The sequence below is a fragment of the Charadrius vociferus genome, unplaced genomic scaffold (genome assembly GCF_000708025.1).
Source record: "Charadrius vociferus isolate BGI_N301 unplaced genomic scaffold, ASM70802v2 scaffold357, whole genome shotgun sequence".
NCBI lineage: Eukaryota > Metazoa > Chordata > Aves > Charadriiformes > Charadriidae > Charadrius > Charadrius vociferus.
The window spans coordinates 1,080,506-1,087,275 of NW_009649165.1; positions in this window are offsets into that span (position 1 = coordinate 1,080,506).

Sequence of the window (6,770 nt, forward strand, 5' to 3'; positions counted from 1 at the left end):
TCCAGAATCCAGTTCCCGTCCGTCACTGAGTCCAGCCTGGGACTGCCCCAGTGCCAAGCGGAGACGTGATTGTCATCCTGGGAGCTTGATATGTTTTTTTATATATTTCATTATTTCTTTTTATTTTATTATTTCATTAAAGTAGTTTAGTTCCTTCTAAACTTATATGTCTCTTTTTCCTTCTTTGCCTCTCTCTTTGAAGAGGGGTAGAGGGGAGCATCTGTCGGTCCCATCTGGGGTCCCCCAGGTCCCCAGTAGCTGATTTGGCCTAAACCACGATGCTCAATTGTCTCAAATTTCCATGGAGATACTGACCTGATTGTCATCATGGTCAGTTCTAGGAGGTTTCAGTATAGTTCCTGAGAGATATCCAGCTGTTGCAACTCCTACCTCACAGTATCAAAATCTTAGTAGTACACTGTTTAAATGAGGAAAGGGGAAATAAAGCTTTCATGACAGAGAAGTCCTAGTATGCCACTAGGATTATATACATTCAAGCTGGTATAAATCCAGAATATAGAAGGGAAATGAGTGCTAATATAATTGTTTGAAGTTTTGAGATCTCCTCTGGCATACTAGCACATGTAGCTCAATGAAGTATTATGTGTAGAGCAATTACCATGTCAGAGTCATTAAAAGAAATCTTCAAATTAAGGCTTCTACTTCTTTCAACAGAAGAATTAAATCTTTCAGCATTTGTAACGACAGTTACCTTCACATGCTCTTAAAGAGGATCTTTTATTTGGAGAAAGGAAAGGGTTATAAAATATACGGATTTAAAACAAGACATACTGCAACAATTATTGAATCAGGAAAAAAATGAAAGGAACAGTTTAAGATAGGTACTGTTAAACATAGAACACTAAGAAGAACTGAATAAGGATGTAATATATTTTTTAAAGCAATGATTGGTGAACTGAGGTCCCAGAAGTGGAGTGTGGAAAAGATTAGGAAAAGATTTTTTAAAGGAGAGTGTGAATGAGAACTTCAAACTGATTTAAACAGTATGGATGATGAATGTATGTGAATTTGCTCTGTATGTTTCATTCTCTGAGTCTTCATCTCTCGAGGAAGACTTAACACCTTACCACCAGTAATAACAGCTGTTTTCTTACAATCTGCATTTTGATTTTCTGTACTTTCTCTCCCCCATTTTCTTTTTCTTCAAGTTTTATGGCCTTCGGACTGACAATGTTGCTGAACAAGAAAAAAATAATGACTTTAACATCTGACAGTTCCGTTTTATACAAATACAGCAGAATTTGAATAGGAGGAAACCAATGGTGTTATCTATAACAAAAAGCTTTTTTGAAATCTCTAATCCCCTTATGAAAGTTACTTTATTCTTGAATCTTCACTTTTGGTATGCTTGTTAAGTCAATGATTATGGGAATATATCCATGAAAATTTCACTCAAGAATTGTCTAGGGCTGAAATACAGCTACTGCATTAAATAGCCTGCATCAGCTTGAAATAATTACAGGGCTACCTAATACCCTCATTTTAGCTGATCTGGTTTCAAATCTGATTATAACTAACAGAAATGTGACCAGTTTGCAGAGGCTATAGAATATACTATCTGAAATGAAGTCATGTAATTAATCTGAAATTTTACATAGCCTATCCCTTCTGTCAATGCCGCTGGTATCTCCATCCTACATAGTGTACTGATAACCAATCAGATAAACATTTTGTTCGATGAATTTGTTCAAGAAGTTTGTATGGAATTTAGACCCACAGTGCTCAAGAATATGTCTTTCCAGATGAGAATTCTACTTGCATTGTGGGTGTATGCAATCCTGTCATTGGTTTATGGATGCATCTTTCCCCAGAGCAGTTGATTTGTGCACTTGTCTACTTTATACGTCAAATATGTGTTTGACCTACTGCATTTTAGAAGGGCTTCACAAGTCCACCTAAAAGGTTTCTGTGGTTCTGGGGTTTTTTTTGCAAGTTTCCAGTATTTTTGTTATTGTGAGAGTAGTCCAGGTTTGATTATTCTCTGTCTATCTGTCCTTCAAAAAATTAAAAAAAAAATACCCCCCCTTCAAACTACCAAGAAGATTGACAAGACATTGTCTACCAAGACATTGAACATTATATACAGTGATAGTGAAAGTGTAAAAATGCATAGTTGCATGTGAATTGAAGGATGCAAGATTAACATTTTGTTTTGAAGATAGGCTAAATTAGAACTGCTCTTTGTGCTGGGTTCTGAATTTTTAGCCTAATTCTCATGAAAACTCTTATTTGCTCCAGATGACAGGAAATGTTTTCCCTCACATTCTGTTTTTCAGTGAAGCAAAGAAATTGCAAGAGGAGAAGAAAGGATCTTTCAAACAGCTAAGATCTGAAACATATAGTGCTTTAAAAATCAATTCAGCAATCTTAAATGTTGGATTTGTGTGTGAGGAACTAGTGCAAACAGTTCTGTAGGGAGCAAAAAATGCTGGATAATGATTTCTGAACCAGATATCATAGAATCATAGAATGGTTTGGGTTGCAAGGGACTTTAAAGATCATCTAGTTCCAACCCCCCTGCCATGGGCAGGGACACCTTCCACTGGACTGGGTTGTCAAAGTCCCATCCAGCCTGGCCTTGAACACTTCCAATGATGGGGCATCCACAACTTCTCTGGGCAACCTCTATCAGTGTCTCAAGACCCTCATAGTAATGAGTTTCTTCCTAACATCTAATCTAAATCTACCCTCTTTCAGTTTACAACTGTTACCCCTTGTCCTATCACTACCCTTCCTGATAAAGAGTCCCTCCCCATCTTTCCTGTAGGCCCCATTTAGGTGCTGGAAGGCTGGTACAAGGTTTCCCAAAAGCCTTCTCTTTTCCAGGCTGAACAAGCCCATGTCTCTCAGCCTGTCTTCATAGGAGAGGTGCTCCAGCCCTCTGATCATCTTTGTGGCTTTCCTCTGGACTTGTTTCAATAGGTCCATGTCCTTCTTTTTTGGGGGGCTCCAGAACTGAATGCAGTACTCCAGGTGGGGGTCTCAAAAGAGCAGGGTAGAGGGGGAGAATCACCTCCCTTGACCTGCTGGCCACGCTTCTTTTGATGCAGTGCAGGACATGATTGGCTTTCTGGGCTGCAAATGGACATTGCTGGATCATGTTGAGTTTCTCATCAACCAACTCCTGCAAGTTCTCTTTCTCAGTGCTGCTCTCTATCCGTTCTCCACCCATCCTGTATTTGTGCTTGGGATTGCCCCGACCCACGTGCAGGACCTTGCACTTGGCCCTGTTGAAGTGCGTGAGTTTTGCATGGACCCACCTCTCAAGCCTGTCAAGGTCCCTCTGGACGGCATCCCTTTCCTCCAGTGTGTTGACCACTCCAGACAGCTTGGTGTTGTTGGCAAACTTGCTGAGGGTGCAACCAATCCCACTGTCTGTGTCACCAACAAAGATGTGCTGGTCCCAATACCAGCCCCTGAGGAAATCCACTCATCACTGGTCGCCACTTGGACATCGAGACATTGACTGCAACTCTTTTGAGTGCAGCCATCTAGCCAGTTCCTTATCTACCAAGTGTTCCATCTGTCAAATTCATGTCTCTCCAATTTAGAGGCAAGAATATTGCGCGGGACAGTGTCAAATGCTTTGCACAAGTCCTGGTAGATGACATCAGCTGCTCTTCCCTTATCCGGCAGTGCTGGAATACCATTGTAGAAGGCTACCAAATTTGTCAAGCCTGATTTGCCCTTAGTGAAGCCATGTTGGCTGTCACCAATCACCTCTTTATTTTCCATGTGCCTTAGCAGATTTTCCAGGAGGATCTGCTTCTTGACCTTGCCGGGCACAGAGGTGAGAATGACCAGCTTGTAGTTTCCATGGTCTTCCTTTTTGCCCTTTTTGAAAATAGGGGTTACATTTCCCCTTTTCCAGCCAGCAGGAACTTTACCAGACTGCCATAACTTTTCAAATATAATGGATAGTACAATGTTATCTGCCAGTTCCCTTGGGACCTGTGGATTAATCTCATCAGATCTCATGGATTTTTGCACCTTCAGGTTCCTTAGATGGTCTCATACTTAATCTTCACCTACAGTGGGCAGTTCTTCATTCTCCCAGTCCCTGCCTTTGCCTTCTGTGACTTGGTAGCGTAGCTAGAACACTGGCTGGTGAAGACTGAGGGAAAAAAGTCGTTGAGTCCCTAAGCCTTCTCCATATCCTGGGTAACCAGATCTCCCATTTTCTTCTGGAGAAGCCCCACATTTTCCCTAGTCTTCCTTTTATGAGTGACGTACCTGTAGAAGCTTCTTTTGTTGACCTTGATACCCCTGGCCAGATTTAATTCTATCAGGGCTTTAGCTTTCCTAACATGACATTCCTTTATATAACATGACATTTGGATAACCTGTACAAAAATGGAGTCAAACAAATGCTAAGAAGCATGAGACAAGCTCAGAAACAGGAGAGCTTTGGTAAGGAAGAGGAGCAAATTGACAATTGGGCAAGATGGAGAGTTGGGATAAGGTTTCTTTGTTTGCCTACATATGTGTAACACTGCTGCTTGATCAGAGAATTAAAACAGTAAAAGATAACATAAACTTACATTAAAAATAGCATATTGAAACTACAAGAAAACAGCCTTTTCTACAAACTTCCTTCCTATGGAAAAGGAACTCAAACATTTTGATCATTGTTGCTGCATTCAATTAGACAGAGCGTCATCATGCAAACCACAAAACAATTCAAAGGTCTTTTCCACAGAGATGTGGTCGCTTATGAGAACAGCTGCTACAGGCTTACGTGTGTGACAGAGTTCTTGGTTTTGTGCTAAGCAAGTAACTACAAAAAACTTACTGTTGCATCTGGCATTGCATGCCACCCCTGGTGCCTCAAAAGTGAGACTACAAGGAATGTCTGTGTAAAGTTTATAAACTTTAGTTGTTTTGTGAATACATAATCCTCCCACTTATGAAATAAGATGACTCAATAGAATAATGGGAGGAAGCAAATAGAAATTTATTCTTTACTTTACAGAGCTGATCACTCACCAGTACAACTATTCTGTTACTTCTTGAAAGCACTAAATTTTTGTTAAAAATTATGAAATCATTTAGCATATCAGTGCTTTTCTATGATTCTCATATATCAAAGGTGTTAATCTCTGGGAGCAGATTCTTATGTACTTTATTAGTTGTACTTAAACAGATTGCATTAGAGATGAATTTTCATCTTCATCATTAGTAGTGTATCTACGGGAAACATAATAGAGAAAAAGCATTTTAAATAAGCCTCTGTATATTACAGAAAAATGGCATTGGAGACCATAAATTTCTTTGAGTGCCTTCAAAGTTCAAGTATTTTATGCATATTATTGTTAATTCTTTGCAGTCTCTCTTATAAATCTTTTTCTAGAATGAGTCAGATATTTGATCACAAACTGAACAGAAGTGCACATTGTACACATTTAACAAAACCCCAACAATGAAATAGTAGTTTAGTCAGACATTAATATTCACAAGGATGTATCTTGCAATCAAACTTCCAGAAGGAAAAGAAGTTGAAACTTTTTAAACTCTTAATTAATTTCATTAATGTTAATGCTATGTTTTGATTACCTTTTCACAATATTTTATTTCATTTATTAGTATTTTTTAGGTCATGGTAGTATTTTACAGGAAGTATTTTATCTTAGAACATTTTGAAGAGGTGTTAAGTATTTTCTATAAGAAATTTAAAAATTGGGACATTTTATTCAAATGTTTATTAAACCAAGTTTGAAATGTTTGTTTTTCCAATTGAATGGAAAAAGTAAATATAAAACCAACTCCCTTAACTGTGATTTGAAGTGAAGCTCAACATTACAATTAAGTTCCCATCAGTAATCATCATTGTGTTCTGTGCTGTTACGAGTCAGATACTTTTGAATATTAAATCTTGTTTCTAATCTGTGGTGGATCTTTTTTGTTTGTTTGTTCTATCATGTTCATTGTTACAACCTTGTCTTTTGATTTTTATAAATGATTCATTTATCTGAATTCTATGAATAGGTTCGATGAATATGAAGGGCATGTAACTCAAGAATGATGCATTTTTCTAGATCTTTGAAATTTATAGTTGGTGCTCACTAATAATAATTTTTGTTTCCTTTTAAATGCATGTGTGTTCTTTACTATAAATAAAACTTAATTACACTTATTAGTCAATTATTAAACTACATTATTTTTAAATTGTAAGCAGTGCAACATTTACACATATATATTTTTAAAAAGTCATGAGAAATTGTACAATAGAAAAACCAAGAAAATGTAAACAGTATCCTATGCAGAGAGTCAAGGAGCAGAAGTCTTTTCAATGGGTTGAAAAGAGGTGGTTCAGTATGAACATGCACATTTCATTTGCTGAGCTTATTCTTACAGCATCTGTCAAAACTTACACATTTGAAATCATTCATCTAGAGAGAAGTATGTGTCTATGTAATTGCCTGTCAGGCTGAGTAATTTGTTTAATGTCCAGGGCTAAAAGATTCTCAATTAATTGTTTTGAAGATTAGAAGAATCTGTTACGTGTAACAAAATGCATGTTTGGGGCCAGACATCTCAAAACAAATCTGAATTTGTAACATCTATAAAAAGGAGCACCAATCATTCACACCTGGAATCCAAGTTCTGAAATTGTATCTGCCTTGATCAAATGTCTCTAGATGAAGACAATAAAGATTGTCTGTCAGATAAATAAATAAATAAATAAATTAAAAAGACTGCGTTCTTTTCATTATCTGTCATTATCCACACCACTGATTCTTTCAACTCTT